Raw genomic sequence first — 20,386 nt, 5'->3', positions numbered from 1 at the left:
GAATGTTTCTCTATGTGTCAGAATTGTAAGGAGTGATTTCAATGTGTCATAATATTAATGGGATCTGGATCAGAATTCCTATGCACTTAAAAGTGTTAATAACTGTAAAGTGCTTAGAAAAACGCCCCGTGCACACATACATATAAGAGGTCTAGAAGTGTTTTCCGTGGTGAATTAGCCCCCTTTCAATTGAATTTTTATTTTTAAATCCATTTCTGTTTGTTTGATTTGCTTAAAGGTAAAGGACATGTATATGCTTCAGTTTCCCAAATATTTTTTCTCTCATTTGCGTTATTAGAAAATTCACAGAAACAGAACAAACAGTAGTTATTTGGTGGGGGTTTGGGTTAAATGATTTCTGTCTTCCCTTCAAGTTCTGTGCATTTATAAGAGATGTCAGATAAAAGTTGCAAAATAGAAGATCCCCGAATAGGCTTGTTTCTTTAATACAGCACTTGATTTAGCCAAAGCCACACATTTGAAAGAGCCATCTGACCCTGACTCTTGATTAACTGAGAGAACAGAGAGGAACACTCTTGTCTCACAATGTTCTCTACCTTTCCACTCTAACTAGATTAGATAACTTAAAATAGGTGACAGGTTGTCGTTACCACTTCAATGACAGCTTTGGGACTTGAAGAGAAAATGTGTAAATTATACAGAAGAAGCTTACTGCAGCGTGAGGAAAGGGTATGCAGGCACAAGATGCTACCTATGAGATCCTTCGGTGATGTATGTGCTAGTGGCCTTCCGGTAGCCATGAAACGCTCCCCCCATCCTTGTCCCCTGCTCTCCTTTCAGTGCTGGTGAGGTGCTGGGCCTGGGCCAAGTGCATAGTCCAGTTCTGTAATGTAATTCTCCCGACGACTTCTAGAAGTGAGTGTTCCATAGATGGGTGTTTTATGAGTTTGATTTCATTAATGAGTAAACTGAAGTTTAGAAAAGGCACTTTACCTGTCTCAGAAGTGGCGCTTTCAGATTGGAATACAAGGTGATTTTGTGTCCAAAGTCTTCTGTTTTTTTGTCTTAAATCTTAGCTGCTCTATGAAAGTCCCCTCTCAGAAGTGCTTCTCAGCATCCTCATGAGAAACAGGTTTGCTAACATTCTTAACCAACTGCGTAAGTGAGACCAAAATTTAATGCAATTAACCAGTTTTAAAGCTTGAAGAATCAAGCATTGCCATAAGGATGGCCACTGTAAACCAACCAGCCCAGAAAATGTGAACGTGATGGAGACTCTGGAGAAATCCCAGAATCTCAGGCCACAGTGATGGGCATGGAAGGGGGTTTGCTCACTCCCCAGGCCTGGGGGCTGGGCTGAGGGGTTGGTTAGTGAACAGTCTGGAGCCCCCGAGGAGCCAGAGAACCGTGTTCTTGCTCTAGTTTCCGTCTGCACTTGGGTGTGACCTGTTCATGGGATGTTTCTCTGCCAGCTTCTTGCATGTTAACCTTGGGGCGGGCAGATCGGGGGTAAGGGGGAGGGGGTTGAAACTGACTCGTCTCTGCATTTTGGCCATGTTGTTTGCTACTTTGCACCATCTCCCCAATGTCAAATCTAACAAGGCTGTGAGGATGTTTGAAGAAATGGGTTTAGGGTGGTTTCAGTTGCTTGGTTCTAAGTTTCCGCATTTAACCTGGAGTTTGGAAGCTGGGCTTTGCGTTTAATCCTCTAGACTGTTGAGTATTTTGTGAGACGCACCTGGAAACCTCTGAGTGTGTTATGCCTCAATAGTCAATGGCAATAGTGTGTCTTTTTTTTTTTTTTTTTTCTTTTTTAAAGGCAGACAAAACACTACTTTGCAGGTTGGTTTTGAAAGACCATCTGCTAAAATGTCAATATCACAAATGAATAGCCCCTACTTTTTTTTTTTTTAAACTAATTGTCCTTGTCTCTGGTGATCAGAGATGGGTGCCGTTGCTGAGCTTTTTAAAGATTGTCGCTGGTCTCTAGCGTGGTCTTGAGCCGCCGTGGAGCAGGAGTGCCACGGCCACCTGTTAGCCATTAGCCCTGCACCAGAGCTCACCTGCACCGTGCCTCTGCTCAGCAGAACCCTGCCGCTTTTCAGCCCAAGGTTTATGGATGAGGAGACTCAGGAGGTGCAGCTGAATGCATTGGGGCTCAGAGTTCGTAAGCGTAGGGCCAGGATATGAACATGGGCAGTTACTCCAAGCCCCCGTCTTGGTCTCACAGAAAGAACCCTGGGAGTCAGACAGCCATATTTCCAGTTCACCTGCGAGGAGCTCGAGGTTCAGCGTGAAATGATGTAACCATAGGTCATCAAAGGGCACCCAGCTCCTAAGAAACCACGTGGTCTGAAAGCTGGATTCCTCCGTGTTGCTCACTGTTGTTAAGGCGGGACCACCTGTGTGGCCTGTCCCACATACTTGAGGCCTCTGGGCTTCTCTGGACCCCTCTCACTCGCTGCCACTAGGCATCCCAGTGCTGGTATCACCCAGAACGCCCCCACATTTCTGATGCCTTCTACTAGACGTCACGTTTACCTTTCTTAATTTTAAACTTGTCTCATACCATTATACTACATTGCCTCCCACGGTAATTTTTTAATCAACAGTAATCAAACTTGACTCTTGCTCATGATTTGGAATAGTTAGAATAATTGGAATAATTGTCAATGCAAAGCATTTCAATATAGAAGCAGAGATGAGAGACCTCGTCTCACCTGGTTTCCTGTTTCACGGATTACACACGCACGTGCACACCCACACCCACACATACCCACTCACCCCCACTCACCCAGAGGCATGGAGATGGCAAAGGATACAGTGGCCGCTGGCTGGTTGCACTCTCTGTGGACTTGTGGACCATTTCTTCTCATTAGCAGTTTGCTTTGGGCCCATGTATTTGAGCAAACTGTAGTGATTTTTGACCCTTCCAATGGAGATGTCTGGAGGGTTGATATGACTGTGTTGAAGTGTACCATGGAATGGTAGCACGGGTTTGTGGTGATTTTGGAAATTTGGCCTCGAATGCGGTCTTCCCTTCAAACAGTTGAATAGCACTAATAGCGCTGGGGGCTTGTGATGAGACTTGTCCCTTTTACCCAGCAGATGTTTGTGTAGGCTGCCCCAGAATTTAAGTAGAATAAAAGGCAGGTCAAATTATCTCATGTATATTAATCCTGAGGGCTCCCATCAAGATTTTTGGAGAATTAAAAATGGTATTGTTGGAAGACATGCACTTGTTGAGGAAATTTATTGCATCCCTGTCGTGTGGCAGATAGAATTTTAAGTTCTGTGGATTCATTGGGCATAGATTTTGGCTGTTGTTTATGGTACTGAAGATTTTTATGCCCTTTCTGTATCCTCAGTCAAATATAATTTTAAAAGACTGCTTGTCGACCTCCCCTTAGGTGACCCGACGACTTTGGCGCTGTGGGTGTAGGAACAGGGTTAGGGATGTGTTCCGGTGACGTACCCTCTCTTCAGCTGCCAATATTGCCCCCCTTCATTTCATCGTATGCCTACAGAATATGAAGTGTGTGTTTTAAGAACACATTTAATGAAGTTGATTCATTATGCAAGGAAGGTCATCATATAATTATATCTTTTTTAAAAAAGCATTTTTAACCTTATAGAGTTGATTTGGCCTCAGTTTGGATCATGTTGAAATTATCAACAATATGAAAGACACCCTACGAATGGGAGAAGATACTTGCAAATCATAAATCCAATAAGGAGTTAGTATCCAAAGTATATAAAGAACTTACACAACTTAATATCAAAAAACAAACAACCTGATTAAAAAATGAGCAGAGGACTTGGATAGACATTCTTTTTCTTCTAAAGACATACAGATGCCCTCAGATACATGAAAAGATGCTTAAAATCACTTATCCCCAGGGAAATGCAAATCAAAACCACAGTGAGGTGTATCACCCATATACCTGTCAGAGTGGCTACTACCAAAAAGACAAAAATAACAAGTGTTATTGAGGATGTGAGAGAAGGGAATCCTCCTTACGCTGTTGGTGGGGATATAAATTGTTGCAGCCCCTGGAGGTTCTGTAAAAAATTCAAAATAGAACTATCATATAGTCTAGTAATTCCACTTCTGGTCACTTAGCTGAAGAAAATGAAAACACCAATTTGAAGAGATACCTTTACCCCTGTATTTACTGTAGCATTATCTACAGTAGCCTAGATACAGAAGCAACCTTAGTGCTCGTCAGTAAATGAATGAGTAAAGGAGGTTTGGTGTTTATGTGTATGTGTGTGCACGCCCACTCAGACATATATATACACCTTAAAAAAAAAAAATCTTGCCATTTGCTTCTAACATGGATAGGCCTAGGGAGTATTACCCTAAGAGAAATAAGTCAGACAAAGACAGACACTATGTAATTTCCCTTATATGTTGAATCTAAAATATAAGACAACTGAACAAACAAAACAAAATGGAAACAGACTCCTAGAATTTTTGATGACCAGCAGACCAGGAGTTGGGGGATGGGAGAAATAGGTAACAGGGATTCAGAGGTCAACTTCTAGTTATAAATTAAGTCATTAAGTCATGGGATATAATGTACAGCATAGAGAATATGCTCAATAATATGGTAATAACTTTGTATGGTAACAGATGTTAACTAGATTTATCATGGGGATTATTTCAGAATGTATGAAAATATTGACTCACTATGATATACACCTGATACTGATAGGATAGTGTATGTCAATTCTACTTCAATTTAAAAAAATACAGCAAAAAAAAAAAAAAATTGGATTGTGGTTAATCAGTTAAGCTACAGAACCTGAGGAAACTCATAAATCCAGAAATGTCCTCTGGTGAATGATGGGCAGGAATCTGCAGGTGTTGGAGTAAATGTTCTCCAGATGCCCTTACACAAATTTACAGGCGTTGAGGGATATGCATTTCTTACTGACTGTGGGAAAGAAAAGTTGAAACTGTTGATATAGATCTTTCATTATTGGTTCATAAACTGGAGAGGTTGTTTTGAAACCACCCAAGTCCCAGTAACAGGAAAATAATTCTCCTCCTCCTTGGATGGTGACTGGGGGTGTGATTTGGGAAAAGTCTATTTGAATCAGTAACTCCCTTTGCAGACACTTTAGCTGATTGAAAGCTATTATATGCCTTTTTAACTTTCATGAGGGAAAAACCACTGATTAAAAAGCTTGATACTGGAGAACTCTTAAAAAATAAAACTGACAAAACAACAGATTTAGGGCACCTGTGTCTGTTCATCTTCATTTGCCTACCTATTATTACCCCCGTAGCAATGGCATGTCATGCTTATCAGTGTTCTTGATGACCTTGACTCATGAAGATCATGTGAAATTTGATTCTGGGGATCGTTGGTAACAAAAACTAGGAAATAATCTGAGGAGTTCATTTATTTATTTATTTATTTATTTATTAGATTTTATTTATTTGACAGAGATCACAGGTAGGCAGGGAGGCAGGTAGAGAAAGAGAGGGGGAAGCATGCTCCCTACTGAACAGAGAGCCCAATGTGGGGCTCCATCCCAGAACCCTGAGATCATGACCTGAGCCAAAGGCAGAGGATTAACCCACTGAGCCAACCAGGTGGCCCGAGGAGTACATTTAAAGAAGGTGTTTAGGATACAATGTGGATGAAAACAAGTTACAAGATAGTACACATGTATGTCCATCATTTGGTAAAATCAACCATGTTTCCAGTATTTATGGCAAACCCAAGTAACTCTTATAAGAAAATAAATGTTATTAGAAGTTGGGGGAAAACCTAGTTCTCCATAAAGCAGTGAATTGACTATTTTATAATATCAGGGGGAGGAGCAAAGATGTTGAAGAATATTTTAATAGTTTAGTAACCTGGAAATGTCCACATGTTGTGGCCAGAAAAGTAATTATGAAACTGTCTATACATAGTCTGAGCTTATAAAATGAATACACTTATAAAATAAGTACATAAAAAGTATATATAAAAAGTATACATAGTATGCAAAAGTATACAAGAAATACACAAAAATTATACAGAAGGGTAAACAATTTTCATTTAATCTTATATAGGCATTAGTGGATCAGAGTCCAGTCCTCCTCAAAAGAGATTGGAAAGATGTATTTCCTAGTGGTGAGTGCTTCTGATCAAGGGCCAGTTACTGGGTGTTTTTCTTGTCCGTGCATATTTTCATTTTCTAATATTCAAAAAACATACAGGAGCACGCAGGTGGCTCAGTTGGTTAATAAGTATCTGACTCTTGGTTTCAGATCAGGTCTGATCTCAGGATCATGAGATTGAGCCCTGAATGGGGCTCTGCTTGGGTTTCTCTCTCCCTCTCCCTCTGCCCCTTCCCCCAAGCTTGCTCTCGCTCTCTCCCTCTCTTTGTCTCTAAAATAATAAATTTTTTAAAAGATTTATTTATTTAATTATTTGACAGAGCTGGTAAAGAGCACAAGTAGGCAGAGTTGCAGGCAGAGGAAGAGGGAGAAGCAGGCTCCCCGCTGAGCAGGGAATCGAAATATGGGACTGGATCCCAGGACTCTGGGATTATGACCTGAGCTGAAGGCAGCTGCCCAACTGACTGAGCCACTCAGGTGCCCCTAAAATACACTTGATCTTAGCCAAAAGGCCGAGAAGCGATGTGCCCCTAAAATAATAAACAAATCTTTAAGAAAAAATAAAACATCTAGTATTTTTTTTTTCAAATAGGGGAAAAGTCGAAAAACTGTAATACATTACAGAGAGATTTTCACTTACTGAAAGAGAAGAAATTCAGCCCAGAAAGTCACGTTTCTTTGATCTGGGCAGCTAAGCCTCATCTTATTGTTTGATAACTGAGCCATTTGAGGATTTTTGTTTTAACCCGGGCCTCCTAAGGGAGGTGATGCTTTGTAGCCTGCCGTTCTTACTACTTCAGTGATGCAAACTTAAGACATCGGGGCAGCTAGTGGTCATTCAGGGGCTCAGGTTACCGCTGGAGGGTGAGGCCCCTGTGGTCTTTGTATGTGGCTGGCCTGGATGGACACTTAGCTTATGGCTGAGGAATACTCTCAGTGGAAGAAACTCAAGAGCCAGGCTAAGTGAATCATTTTCACTAGGATATGGATTTCCAAGATGTAGTTTCTGGAGTTCTGAAAAGCAAGAGATAGTGCATCCCTACAGCCTTTTCTTGGAGAGTCTCTGTGTGCCTTAGCATTTTCAAGGTTCTGAGAAATTCTGGAGCAAAGAGACAGATCACTGCAGCCAGAGAAGGGTTTCTAGTGGAATTCCACTGACAATTAGGAGTGGAGAGCCAGGCAGATGGGCCTTGAAGGGACGAGGAGGCACTAAAGAGGAGGAGGAGATTTTTCTGGTCAAGGAGGTGCCCGTAAAAGATCGGGGAGGGACCTGAAACTTTCGAGTTCTCCATACCTAAGGATGTGGTTTTAAGGGGGCAGTTTTACATGTGCATGAAGCTTGAAATGGTTTCCCAAACACATGGTAGCCTTGCAAAGTGTGTTTAAATCACATTTTTTAAATTACGTAAATAAATTCCTATTTTAAGTCTTAGTAGGAGACTTGCTACTTGCAGGAATCGTTGTGATTTCTACTGTAAAAATCCTTAAGAGTCATGTAGTTTTATGCATCGGGGTTGTTTACATCAAGAAGCCACTGACTTTTAGTTCATGGGTTTTCTTACAGCATTTAGACGAATGAATGATACATTTAACCTCCTGCTCACTGGGTCTATAAAGTGGAATCATTTGGCCCTGTTTTCTGCTTGATGTCTGTAGTTCTTTGTTTAAAGAAGTCATGTCAAGTGATGGGAAGAGAACCCCAGGCTCCTGTTTTGGGGAGTCTGAAGGCTTCGAGAATTAAATAATCATGCCTGCGTGCACGTGCCATGCTTGGCTTATTTTTCTGGATAGGTCTTTTAGCTCAGAAAACTTAGGCACGAGGGCAACAGATTAGAACCAAGATGATTACTTTTTTCCGAGTAAATGGAGTTACCTCACTTTCTAGGTTGTGCGTTCTTCCACCTGTCTTCATTGCATAGCTCGGCCTGTTGTTTTAGCTATGTTTTCACACACACACACACACACACACACACACACACTGTCTGCTACATGCATTGACTTGGATTTTGTTTATATTATATCCATTAAGAAGTGGATGCACGATGTACATCTCTGCATTTGGAATTCAGCGTTTCACATCAGTTGTCACGTACTGGTGTACATAAAGAACTGAGAATGTAACTTGCTTTACTGATGTCATTGACATTTGTATATTACCCCTATATCACTCTGTCCTAATTATAAGGATTTGACTCCCAAATAGCATGGACCAGTTACTTCATAGCCTAGTGAGTTATACTGTTACCAGTTACTGTGAGTACTTTTCTAGATGTTTATTTTCTTTTAGAAGACTTTATTTATTTTTATTTGAGAGAGAAAGAGCGAGACAGAGGAAAATAGAGAGGGAGAAGGAGACTCCCTGACGTGGGACTCAATCCCAGGACCCCAGGATCATGACCTGAGCTGAAGGCAGACGCTTAACGGATTGAGCAACCTAGGCGCCCCCTTTTCTAGATGTTCATAATGGAATGATGTTTAAAATGGATTGTCACAGCCAAGGAATGATTTTCAAAAAGCTAAAAATGTATTTCATGTAGATATAAAATGAACATGTAGGTTTTATTTAACTCAATGAGGAAATTAAAGGAAAATCTGAGGAACTGGGGAAAAAAGTCATGATTTTATGGTTAGAAAAAGAACAGTACAAAGTACTGTTTTGGGTTATCTTTTCTCTGAGGCAGAAGTCAGACCTTACTTGCATTGCTGAGGCAGATTATTTGGAACTCTGCCAGTTGTACTGAGTTGTGAAATAGACAGTGGGTCAGAGGTTCCTAGTCCTGTGACTGGGATATCCCCCAGGGGGCCCTGGTGATGTCTAGCATGCCACTGAAGGGACGTCTAGGAGTTTTCTTTTGTTCCTTTCAAAATCTTGGACATTTTTTTCTGACATCATTCTAAAAATATTTTGAGCAATTTCATTTGTTGAATGCTTACAGTTTTAGACCTTGAGACAAATGCCTGTCTAATTTGTTAAAAGCTGCGAGCTGAGATAGGTATTTAGGGTAGGTATTTGGGTTCCCAGTGTCTGGTTTTGGTACCATGTCCCCACACCGCTACCCCACCCCAGTGGAATGCTGAAAGTATGGTTAAGATGGTAGCACTGTTCCTGATATAAATATTCTCGCTAATGACTAAGCAAATACTAGTCTCTCTGATTTTTGGTTTCTTTAAGGGAGAGCTGGGATTTCGTATCATTGGCTATTTTAAATGAAAAATAGAGTAGCTGAAAACAACTGAAAAATTCCAGTATTCTTTGTATAGATAGCGAAAATGGGACAGCCTGGAAAGTGGCATGTTTTAGGAACCTTTATAGAAAAATTTGTTAATTCCAATTAATCGGATGAGAAATCATGTGACGGCCCAGGTGAGAGCGCATGCTTCCCGTCACTGCCCCCGGTAGAGCCCTCCTCGGGACAGAGGGGCCTGTTGACTCTCCCCGCGCTGGCCCTGCCGAGGTTAAAGGTCACAGACAGAACTTAGAGACCCTCCCCCCAAGTGGCCTTCCTTTCTAGCTGAGAAACCTGGCGAGAAAGGAACTTGAACAGGCCTCCATTTCCTGAAGATTTTGGCCTCAGGTTCCTTAGCAAGTGATGGGAGCTGTTCGACCTCAACAAGGTGGTTTTGTCCCACGCAGATGCGTCCGTAGCAGGTCCTTCCCCGTAAGTTCAACGTTCGTGGCCATCATGAGCTCTGCCTGCGGTGATTTGCTAGTGGTAGAAACCAGGGCAGGCTGACCCCGGGACGGTGTGCACTTCCTACGACACATGTGGCCCAGACCCTCAGCAGCAGCCCCCTTGGCCTTGTACCCCAGCATCTAACTAGCAACTTCCTGTAGGGTTTTTGGAGTCCAGGTTTAGAGGCAGCCATCTGATTGGCTGGCCCCATTTTTTTTAGGTTCCCGGCCAGCCCATGAGCGGCTGCCTTGTGGTCAGGTGTTCCTGCAGGTCCAATCCGCTGCGGCTGTGTATATGGAGTTGCATCACGTGGCCAAGTACCCGGAAGTCAGAGGGCTGCGCTGACGCCCTGACGCGCGTCCGCCCGCATCCGCTACGAGTCACGTGGCCGATTCTCAGCCGGGAACTGGAGTTAATAAATTAACCTGCTCCTACACTGGACTGAGTTTGGGATTTCTTTTTCATCCATCTTGTATTATTAACAGTTAGCTAAGTTTTCCTTCTTCCAGTGCCAGGAAAGGGCGGTTCTGTGACCGGCAATAGTTAGGGCAGCTGGGCTGGCCGGCCCTGCTGGGTTTTTTCCTCAAGTCCGAACTGCTTCAAAGTGTTTAAAAAGGAAATCGGAACGTTCTCTTTGTGCTCAGTTCCTTTAATTTTCATTAAATATGTGTTCTCGGTAGCTAGAAAGAAACAAGATCCTAAAGGCATGGTGTTTGGATTAGTTTTAAAGGCGCGTGTCTGGAATTGCCGGCCTTGCGTGTGCTCGGTGTCCGCGTACGGGTGCCGCAGGCCGGGCCCCCAGCCGCCCGCAGGGCTTCCTGCGGGTACAGACGGCCTGCAGGTGCGGACGGAGGCTCCGAGAGGAGAAGAGGGAGTCTGGGCCTGGCTTGGGGTCTAGAGTTTGGTGGAGGGTCTGCTGTCGGGGTCCCCTCAGGCATCCAGGAACCGTGAGAACCAAGATAAGGGCCCACGTGTCACTTCTTGGAGCCAGGGGTCCCGGCATGGAGATGTCTAGCTCTGGTGGCTGGAATGCGCATATGACAGCCTCATCCTCTCCTGGTCCTTCCTTAGATGTCTTCTAGACACACGCCATTGGTCTTATACCCCGTGTGTCAAGAGGGGGTGCAAGTCCTAGCAAGAACAGAAGCAGGAAAAGGAGCAAAAAGGTTTTTGTGGATCCCTTCAGTTCCTCTGTGTCACCATGACATAATCTCTGCTTGTGAGACTTTCTGACTAGTTGGGAAGATGGTGTTTGCAAGGGAGGCTGCTGGGACCACAGTGGATGAGACCTCAATTAAGTAGTTTTCAAAAGGTGTTATAGCTTTTGATCCTTCTGCAATCAAAACTTTTCTTGTTAGTAGCATACCACTGTGGAAAGATGGCTTTAGTGAAAGGTAAGTTATAATCAGATATTAAGTGGGACTAATTACCAAACCAGCATTTACTGGGTGTGCATGTGATACCTTGAGGACAATGTTTTTGTTAAGTAAAAGAGAGATCACGTAGAAAATTCCTGTATTATTGTAAATATGTTGATTTTCACTGTTCTCTCTAAGCGGGGTCGTGGGCATGATTGACAGTGAGGGAGCAGAGAAGGGAAGGTCATGAGAGAGAATTGCAGATTCAAACATTCGAATAACAACGAACAGATCTTTTGAAGGTGGGTCAACCTCTAGTTTTGAAAATGGTGACTTGGGTGTGCAAAGTGGTGGCTGACCTAACCTGAGAAGTTTGATGGAATTGGTCAAGAAAAACCCGTTAGGATTTCTTGGATCATCCACGATGATCGGCACCATCGTAGGTGCCGAGAGCATGTTGGCAGGGATAAAGTGTGGCCCTTCTCCTTGAGGAACTGCGATTCAATAACGTTTGAGGAAGATTATATTGGCACATCCATGGGTAGGGTTTTTAGTAACCACCAGATCCCCTCCAGTAAAGCAGGGCAGGGCATTGCTTATACGAGGACCTGCCATGTCAGAAAATTCTTTTCTCAGTTTGTGAGTGTCTGAGCACAAGTTTGAGGCGCCCGAGACTCTTCTGGGCAGACTTCAGTGGGGAAATAGGGGGAGATTTTTTTTATTTGGAGTGGGAGCAGGGGTAGCTGAGGATTTAATTAATATAAAAACCATTACTTGTGTTTGAAAGACCCTTTTCTGTGTCCCTTATACCCTGTTCCCATCAGTAGCAAGAACATATTCACTGGTCTCAGGGATTAGAACAAGAGCCATGAAGTGGCCAGGAATGGTCGCCCGGTCTCAGGCAGGGAAACGCTAATGTTGGTTGATGTTCCTTACCTTCCCATTACCACTTGGCACACGGAAGTGTAAATAGTGGTTTGGGTGTTCCTTTTGGCCGAGCTGTGAGCTCTTTCACCGAAGCTGCTCTGAGATTTCTGTGTGATCCCACTCAGGAAAGTTTTGCTGAAAACAGGATAAAAGGGACTTTCCTTCTTCCTTCCGAGGAAGGCACTTACCTCCTCTCTGGGGAAGGGGAGAAGGGGTGATTTTTCGCCTGAGGTCACACTGAGGTCTTCAGGGATTAGCTTCAGACCATTTTGCTTTGTTCCCATTAATTTCTCTCCTCACTTCCCTTACTGTAGTTGCTCTCACTCTCCGTAGTCTCTGGGAATGGTTAGCGCCTTGTATTTCCCTGAAAATGCTTGCCCCCCCCCATAATGCTTTCCTTTGGTTCCCATACATTTTAGTGGGCTGAAGTTTGCAGACCTGTCCTTTTCTTCCAGGTGAGCCTGTTCCTCCAAACTCTGCTCTTCAAATGCACTTTACAGAAGAGAAGGGAAGGCCCTTTGAAAGGCAGGTTGGGAAGTCTCCAGGGTAGTTAATGGATGATTTGTGTGTGTGTGTGTGTGTGTGTGTGTGTGTGTGTGTGTTGGTGGGGGGGGTGGTTTATGTTTTCTTTTACACCCCGCTGAGCAGCTCCGAGAAGGGGCTCTGGCTTCCGGAGAGAACCATTATGTCCTGCCCATCGAAGCAAGGGCTGAGGGGCAGTGGGGAAGAGACATCCAATTCCGTCTTGGTGCTAGGCTTAAAATCTGGAAAAAGTTGGACTGCGGTGCAGTGAGGGGCAGATCAAGGCTTTCTTGGAGTGTCATCCCACATTGCTCTCCCTGGTGAAGGGAGTGATGCCAGCTGCTACCAGAAGGCAGCCTGGCGGGGTCCGCAGGTGCCCACGGCCCCTTCCAGTCATGTAAACTTGACCTGATGCCTGCCCCTTAATCCATCCCTCCTGAAAGACTGCTGAGGTTCTCCTCCAAGCAAGAGAGAGAGAGAAACCGTGCAATTAAACTGTGCTTGTTGTTAGAGATGAGGAAGAAAGCACTAACTTTGTACTTTGGATTTTGTAGTCGGAGATTAAGACTTAATTTGCATTTGCTGTTTATGAGTGAGAATGAGAAAAACTGCAGTGGTCTTTACTATTCTAATAAAGTGTCATCTTAATGGAAAAATGTAATAAAAATAGAAAAGTATAATTAAATTGATCTTATGCTTACTGGTCTCCGTATTATTCTCGTCTAATTACACACCATCGTCCCACTGAGAAGAAATAACTGAATTATAATTACAGAGTTGGGCTGGGGCTGCCAACAGTGAAGCGTGCCCACCGCAGTTTCCTGTCACGTGTCCGTGGTGGGCAGTGGCAGCTGATTTCAGCTTCGTCTCCTTGGGTTGTCCTGTGGGCAGCCTCTTCCTCCCCATCGCTCAGGCTGGCCCCCAAGATGAAGCCATTCCAGGAGGAAGTGATAAGGTTTGACAGGACTGGCCCTTCAAATATAAACCTGTAAAGTGGGAGCTGGCCATGCCTTCTGGAATGCTGTGAACTTGAATCTTTTCCTTCCTCAGTTGAAGAAGCCTTGCTTCTCTAACACTCATTCCTTTTCACCCTTTTGAGCCTTCCGCCCCAGTGTGGTTTTTCTAGAGAGGAAGTCAGCGCTAGGAGACACAGAGCGGGGTGAGTATTGCTCCCCAGAATTAGCAAATAAGGGAAGACTCCCTTATTCTGTCTTCTTTTCCCCTAGTATTCTCCTGCCTGTCGCTGGGTTACTGTCTGCGAAGATCCTTGGCTTTCTGCACTTGGTCTCAACTGAAAGTTAGAGCCACAGCCCAACCCATATGGAAAAGTATTTTCCCCCCTGTATGCTTTACTGTGCAAGTGGGCCCGATCCCATATACAGAAGATCCCCAGAGAGCTCTCTGCTGCTTGATCCATTAGCTCCTCTATGAGAAAGAGACCGTCCAAGCCTATTTTTGGTTCTGTCCTCACGCCACTTGCCATCAAGACATCACCCCATCTCACAGGGCAAAGGCAGGCCGATACCCTTCATTCAGGATATAGTGAAAGAATCATTAAGTAATTTTTAAATGGAACAGCAGGCTTGGTCACTTCCATCTGGAAGCCAGAATAGTGTCGCTGGTACCCTGCAGAGCTGATGGGAACTCTTACCTTCTTCCTCGCACTGTGGCCTTGGCCAGGTTTGCAAGCTTGGACAGGTTACCTGATCCCTCTGGGCCTAGGGGCTACATAGGATCCGCGGGGGATCCTAGGCCTCCCTGCTTTGCACAGTTCTCCTAGGATTAAATGTTAAGGCAATTAATTGATTTACATATGGTGTCTGAAGGTCCTAGCTATTGACGTTATTTCGTACTTCTCAGTGAGGGTGTAGAAGGCCGTTTGAGCGACATGCCTGCCTTTCGGCGAACACATCACATGGAGTCTTACCTCCGCTCTTCTTGGATGTTTTCTTGCCTCGCTGTCTTTGAGTAGCAGAATAGAACATTCTTCTTTTGAACTGTGTTCCGTGCTTTTTGAAAATATCTATGATTGAATTAAATATTCATGCAGGTATGGTGTGTCGTTTGAAGGTGGCATTATCATAGGGTCCTCAGTAATTTTCTGGTGGCAATTTGCCTCTGCATCTGTGACTTTTCCTGACGGACATCATGTTCTTTTGATTTCTCCCGCTGCAGTGGGAAAAGCATACAGAGCATAAAACAAATGAACATGACAGAAAATTACACTTTGTGAAGCGTACGGATATCTTTTGAAACTTCTCCTTTGAGGCTCAGAAAGATAAGTGGGCCTACTTTACAAACAACAGAACTAGTCAACTCTCTGGTAATTCAGAAGACTTTTGTGGACCCCGGATTACTTGATCTTTGCCTTTAAATGACTCACGAGCAGGAACCGTATAGTATATTCTGTATTTAATTAGCCTGGCCTCTTTTCTGAACATTTTCCTTTTGGTTTTCTGGTGTCTCTAGCCCTGCATAGAAGCCATGAAGAAGAACAGCTTTGGAGGTGCCTGGGTGGCTCAGTCGGTTAAGCACCTGCCTTTGGTCAGGTCATGATGTCGGGTCCTGGGATGGAGTCCCACATAGGGCTCCCTGCCCAGCGGGGAGTCTGCTTCTCCCACTCCGTCTGTTGCTCCTCCTGCTTGTGCTCTCTCTCCCTCTCAAATCAGTAAAATCTTTAGGAAAACAAAGGAGGAACTGTTTGGCCTTACCAATTGTTTAGCTTGGCCTGTCACCCTTACCCACTTGGAGACTCTGCATCCTTATCTGTCTGCAGGCTTCAGAGTGGTTGGAAGATCAGAGGAGTTGATGTATCTGTCCTTTAGTCTTGCTTTTAGCACAAACTCGTCTGGTTATTACCTGTATTTTCATAGCTATTTTTGTACCTATAGAAAGGAGATCAATCTCGGTCCTCCCTTCCCTCATCTAACCACCAATGAGACATGCAGCTGTTTATATCATAGCTTCTGTGTCCTACAGTCTCGAGATGCTGCAGGTCGACCTCGAATAGCATCCAGTCAACCAGTTTCCTCTGATGTGTCAACATCTTTCTGAGACAGTATCTCCTTGTTATCTGTGATGACTTGCTTCTCTCTTCCCGGAGCATTTTATTTTGGTCCGGATACAGGGGTTTGTGGATCTCAGACAGATGTCTGGATAACAGGGTCTTGCCCGCAGGCGAAACTAATGTGTGGTGTTTGACAGGTGACCTCTGGGGAGAGCAGTGGCTGCAAGGGTGTGTTGGCTTTAGGTAGATTAAGTGAGCCTCTCAAGATTTTTTTTTTTTTCTTCTGTATGCCGGGAATATGTTAATACAAATGTTACTTAAGTTTTTAAAAAGGTAACTTTGGGGGCACCTGGGTGGCTCAGTCAGTTAAGCATCTGTTTTTTCTGCTCAGGTCACAATCTCCAGAGTTCTGGGATCGAGTCCTGCATCGGGCTCCCTGCTCAACGTGGAGTCTCCTTCTCCCTCTGCCTCTCCCCCTGCTCATGCGCTCTCTCTCTCAAATAAATAGTCTTTTTTAATTAAAAAAAAAAAGGGTAACTTTTTCCTCTTTCTATAGGTACCATAATTCACACTTGTATTGGAAGGGTGATAGCTCATTCTTAGTTGCGAAAGTCTTTAATGAAATTAAATGAGGAAGCAAGTCTAAGCCTTTAAGGGGGTGTATGTTGAAGATGACTTAGAAACTCTTCGATCATACTCATTCTCATATACATGGTCTGTAAATGTTCTACTTGCTAGTAATTGTGTTCAGTAAAGAATTAGAATTTAAACAGGTTGCTACCCTTTTACCCTGTAGTAATTCTTATAGTTGAAAATCATTGAAAAATGATTTTTTCTTGCTTTTTTATCTTTCTCTGTATCATCAATTAGCAAATTATTTGCCTGACTGGAGAAGAGATAATTCAGAAAAGCGTATGGTTTTAAAACTCATGCTCTATCATTAGGTATGCTTGTTACACAGTTTTTTATGACTTTTTATTTGCTTGCTTGCTTCTGCATGACTTTGCCTAATAAAATTTACTCTGTATTACCGTGGCAGCCAGAAATTAGTTGGGAAGTGGGAAAGAACAGTTTTTGCTATGGATAGAGAACAAGAAGTAAACAGTAGTTACCTTGGGTTTTAGTTTTTTTCTTAGAAACAGCTTGTTTTCTTATAAGCTGCTCATTACATTTTAATTTACTTAGTATTTTCTTCTAGGTTGGAAGGAAGATTGATACAGACAAAAGCGACATGATTCAGGTAATGGGTTTTTAATTTCTTTTTGTACCTTTTAGACTTGATTTGTATTTCCCATGTTTTTCCATGGAAAAGACCTTAAAAAAAAAACACACCCAATTTTTGTGGCCAATTTGAATATATAGAGAATGTTTTGGGTATATAAAGATAATAGTCAAATGCTTACTTACACCATTTAATTAACTTAGTCACTTATTGTATATTTAATAATTGTGTGTCTCTGTCACACAGTATTATAACTCATGCTGTCTCCTACCTCAGAGTAGTTTTTCTTCCTTTTCCTCCCAGTCCTTACGTACATATCTGATGTCGGCGGCTCTATTATTGGTGACATTGTTAAAGCACCCAGTAGCATTTTCCAGAGCACATTACCATTTTGGTTGGCTGCGATGCAGCACATTGGGAATCCATGTGTGAGGCTATAATTGGAAGTTTTACTCCAAGCTGTAAGGAACCATGTGCCCAGTGTTAGGACAGCTGTTATCTTGGAGCTGTCCACTGGGTGATGGTTTGTGGGTTGGCTTTGTGAAATACTCTCTCCTTCTTTCTTGCTTCTATCTATTCATTTGTTTAGTATATTTATTTTGAGGTAAGTACATGCCCATTGTTTACAATTAAAATAATACTATAACGGGGATGTTTGGGTGGCTCGGTCGATTAAGCGTCCGACTCTTGATTTCAGCTCTGGTTGTAATCTCAGGGTTGGGAGGTCGAGCCCCACATCTGGTTCCTCGTACAGCACAGAATCTGCTTGGGATTCTCTCTCCCTCTCCCTCTGCTTCTCCTGCCTTCTCACACACGCTGTCTCTCAAACAAATAAATGAATCTTTAAAAGAAAACACAATCCGGTAACAGCCATCCCCCATTGTACTTACACTGCTGTCACTCCTGTGCCCAGAGGCAGCCCTTTCTGACTCTTCTCCTTATACTCTCTCGCATTTGCCTGCCTATTTCTAAATAACACACCATATGCTGTGAGTGTCACTTACTGGTCTCTCTTAAAATTTTAGACTTTTACTGATTTCCTGCTAAGGATTTAGCCCTCACATGTCATCCCTTACCCTCAGCTTGCGCCACCCCCTCCTGTCTCCACTTGATGTGTATAGTCATGATACTGTGTGTGAGTACATTAGTATTTAATGTTTGCTTTATTACGACTGGGTTTTGTTTGTGGCTGAGCATTGTGACACTTACGTGGAAATGTCTCAGGGTGTTCTGCTTCCCAGCTGGTTGTGTGTGATCTGCTTTGTTTCTCTGGAAAATGTTTGACTCTTCTGTATTCCCCAGAGTGCGGAAATTCCCAGCTGGGGCACATGTCTTATAATCTTTTGATGTCAGTGGTCCTTTCAATTCTGAAACTCACATCCTTCAATTTGGGAAATTTTCTTATACTACTTGGATAATGTCCTTTCCACTCTTTTTTCTCTTTCTTGCAAGCTTGTTATTTGGATATTTGACCCACTGGTTTTATTCTTTCATTTTCTTACTTTTTTTTCTTTAAAGATTTTACTTATTTATTTGACTGAAAGAGAGAGAGGGAGCACAAGCAAGGGGGAGTGATGGGTAGAGAGATAGTGAGAAGCAGGCCTCTTGCTGAGCAGGGAGCCTGATGCCAGGGTCGATCCCAGGACCTTGGAATCATGACCTGAGTGGAATGTGGGCTCTTAACCGACTGAGCCACCCAGGCGTCCCTTCTGAGCTATTTTCCATCTCTGGGTGTTTTTGTTCTTTCTGAGAGATTTTCCCGTTATTGTTGAACTTTTAATATCTGCCAGCATGTTTTAATTTTTATTGGTCTCTGAATATTTTATTTTTAAAAAGAGGATCCTGTTCTTGTTTGATAGGAATAGGGATGGTTTGTTTGGATGGGAGAAAAGATCTGGGGCTCTAATTGCCCCTCCATGTTTTGGCTTCAAACAACACAGTAGTTTTTTGACCGTACAGTTCTGTACATCAGAAGTCTAATGGTTCTCACTGGGTCCCAGTCAAGGTACCTGGTTGCCTGCCTTCCTGGAGGTTCTAGAGGGAAATCCGTTCCCTGTCTGTTCTAGCTTCTAGAGGCTGTCGTCTGACATCCTTGGTTGTTGACCCCCTTCTGGGTAGGGGCCGCTTTAAGTGAGCAGGTCAAATACATCTTATACTGCATTTCTCTGACTTCTGCCTCCTTTTTTCACTCTTTAGGAATCTTGTGATTACACTGGACCCACCTAGATAATCCAGGATAATCTCCTCCTACCTTTTTTTAAAAATTGTGGTAAAAAAACAAAAAAATACAAAATTTACCATTTTAACCATTTCTAAGTGCCTGGTACAGTAGTGTAAACTATATTGATACTGTTCTGCCACAGACCTCTAGAACTTTTTCATCTTACGAAACTGGCATTCTGTACCCATGGACGGGGCTCTCCCAGCCTCCCTGCCCTAGCCTCTGGCATCCACTCTTTACTCCCGATCCCTAATAGCCTGACTGCTTCACGTACCTCATGGAAATGGAGTCTTACACTTTTCCTCTTTGGGCGACAGGCTTCTCTTACTCAGCATAATGTCCCCAAAGTTCTTCCATGTTGTAGCACATGACAGGATTGCCTCATTTAAAAAAATTTTTTTTAAATTTTTTTATTAACATAAAATGTATTATTAGCCCTAGGGGTACAGGTCTGTGAATCGCCAGGTTTACACTTCACAGCACTCACCATAGCACATACCCTCCCCAATGCCCATACCCCACCATCCTCTCCTTCCCCCTACTCCCTGGCAACCCTCAGTTTGTTTTGTGAGATTAAGAGTCTCTTACGGTTTGTCTCCCTCCCAATCCCACCTTGTTTCATTTTTTCCTTCCTTGCCCCCCAAACCTCCCACGTTGCCTCTCAAACTCCTCATACCAGGGAGATCATATGATAATTGTCTTTCTCTGCTTGACTTATTTCGCTAAGCATGAGACGCTCTAGTTCCATCCATGTTGTTGCAAATGGCAAGATTTCGTTTCTTTTGATGGCTGCATAGTATTCCATTCCACATTCCATTCCACATCTTCTTTATCTATTCCTCTGTTGATGCACATCTAGGTTCTTTCCATAGTTTGGCTCATTTTTTTAAGACTAAGTGTTAATATCCCATTTTATGTCTCTACCACTTTTTCTTCAACGATTCACCTGTTGACGGACATTTAGGTTGCTTCTCCCTCTTGGCTATTGTGAATAGTGCTGCAGTGAACCTGGGTGTGTAGGTATCTTTGTTTTAAATTTTTTTTTTAATTTAAAAAGTTTTCCCCATGTTTTATTCAACTATAATTAACATTTAGTGTTCTGCTAGTTTCATGTGTGCAATATACTGATTTACAGTTCTCTGTATCACCCCATGCTCATCGTGACAGGTGCACGCCTTCATCCCCATCACCGTTTCCCCCATCCTCCACCCATACCTCCCCTCCAGTGACCATCAGTCATTTGTCTAGAGTTACAATTTTGTCACTTTTGGGGACACCTGGGTGGCTCAGTTGGTTAAGCACCTGCCTTCGGCTCAGGTCATGATCCCAGCGTCCTGGGATCGAGTCCCACATCAGGCTCCTTGCTCTGCAGGGAG

The 20,386-nt window shown here is 43.3% G+C and overlaps 1 protein-coding gene across 12 annotated transcripts in view; it reads left to right on the top strand.

Annotated features, from left to right (window-relative positions):
• Positions 1-20,386, top strand: part of SGMS1 (sphingomyelin synthase 1) — a 267,103-nt gene that overhangs the window by 106,624 nt on the left and 140,093 nt on the right. For all 12 annotated transcript variants that reach the window (XM_059170251.1, XM_059170248.1, XM_059170252.1 and 9 more), the window contains one exon: positions 16,766-16,807. The gene's annotated coding sequence lies outside the window, so the exon portion shown is untranslated. The remainder of the gene's footprint in view (positions 1-16,765; positions 16,808-20,386) is intronic.

This window comes from Mustela lutreola, chromosome 4, assembly GCF_030435805.1.
Source record: "Mustela lutreola isolate mMusLut2 chromosome 4, mMusLut2.pri, whole genome shotgun sequence".
Taxonomy (NCBI): Eukaryota; Metazoa; Chordata; class Mammalia; order Carnivora; family Mustelidae; genus Mustela; species Mustela lutreola.
This window is presented reverse-complemented; position numbering and strand designations above follow the sequence as displayed.